At 41.6% G+C, this 1,573-nt stretch overlaps 1 pseudogene; it reads right to left on the bottom strand.

Annotated features, from left to right (window-relative positions):
- Positions 1–991: 991 nt before the first annotated feature.
- Positions 992–1,342, bottom strand: LOC103125333 (protein yippee-like 5; annotated as a pseudogene).
- Between the last annotated feature and the right edge of the window lie 231 nt (positions 1,343–1,573).

Genomic DNA, 1,573 nt, shown 5'->3' with positions numbered 1-1,573 from the left:
AGCGGGGAAGCAATTACAGAAGCCAGACCTTCTACCTTCTGCAACCCTCAACGACCCTGGGTCTATGCTCCCAGAGGGCTAGAGAATGGGAAAGCTATCATGGGAGGGGGTGGGTTATGGGGATTGGGTGGTGGGAATTGTGTGGAGTTGTACCTCTCCTACCTTATGTTTTTGTTCATTAATCCTTTCTTAAATAAAAAATTAAAAAAAAAAAAAAAAGCAGGCTAAGGTAGAAACTTCCTTAGCAACTGTTGCAAAGGTTTTAACCTGTGTGATTAGTGTTACCCTACAGGCAGGGCTGGTCTTGAGGTAGAAAGAAGATAGATCAAAGGTATGGAATTGGGTGGAGATCCTTCAGGCAAAACAATGGTTATGTAAATAGGCCATAGTATCAGGAATTCAGGGGAGCTGGCTTAATGCCTGACACACTGAACCTTTAGTGCTGGTCAAAATTCGGATCTCTTCTCTGAAACAAGGAAAAGACAGCATCAGTGACAACAATAATAATAACTACTACAACAATAAAAAACAAGGGAAACAAGAAGGAAAATAAATAAATAAAAATTTTAAAATATGTAAACAGAGGGGAGAATATTAACAGCCTATGCATACTATTCTCTCTTGACTGTGGTCCAGGCGGTGGCACAATAGATAAAGCATTGGCTTCTCAACCATGGGGTCCCTAGTTCAATCCCTAGCAGCACATGTACTACAGTGATACCTGGTTCTTTCTATCTCTCCTATCTTTCTCATTAATAAATAAATAAATTCTTGTTAAAAATTCTCTCTTAACACTTCTGTTGGATGGAAAATACGATAATCTTTTAAAAAAAAAAGGAAGGGAGTGGGGGAGGAAGGTTTTATCTTAGATTCTCATAACTTCTTGTTCAACAGTTCATGAATCTGACTCTAATGCTGAGGCGACAGTGTATTTAAGTAGATTTTTCTTTTCAGTGAAGGAGACCTGGGAAAAGACATTCTATCTTTTTCTTCAAGAGTTACCAGATGGTACATGTTCCTCAAATCCCTCACTGTCTCCAGCCAGAGCTCGTTCCAGGATCACACAGCCTGCTGACTGTCTTCAGTGGCCAATTCATAGATCCAACCCAGTTTGCTACTGCAGTTTTTGCATTTTTTTCACATCTCGAACCATGTGGCGGCCTGTGAGCATGGCCCAGACTTTAACTTCACTGTACTGCAGGTTAACTACCTTGTTAAAAAAAAATGCCCTGCCAGTGATCTATGTGGAGATGAGCTCTGAGCAGTTGGTCAGGATCGTATCACAGTTTGCACATGAAAACAGACGGGTACCACCAATATGATCCAGAAGATTTCTGCCCATTTTCGTAGCTGAAGGTCTAAAACAAAACCCCAAGCATTTGTGAGACCTGTGGCCTGGGAGACTCCTCCCCACTCCTCAGCAGGGACAAAGTCCCTTGCTTGCTGAAGCTCCAGGTTGAGTCAGGCCTGGGCCTTGGACCAACCCACAAGATTATTTTTTAAAGCTCTAGTTATTAAAATACTGATTATCATGTTCTCAGACAATACCTCTGGCTTATCTGTATGTGAGCTG

This window comes from Erinaceus europaeus, chromosome X, assembly GCF_950295315.1.
Source record: "Erinaceus europaeus chromosome X, mEriEur2.1, whole genome shotgun sequence".
Classification (NCBI taxonomy): Eukaryota; Metazoa; Chordata; class Mammalia; order Eulipotyphla; family Erinaceidae; genus Erinaceus; species Erinaceus europaeus.
This window is presented reverse-complemented; position numbering and strand designations above follow the sequence as displayed.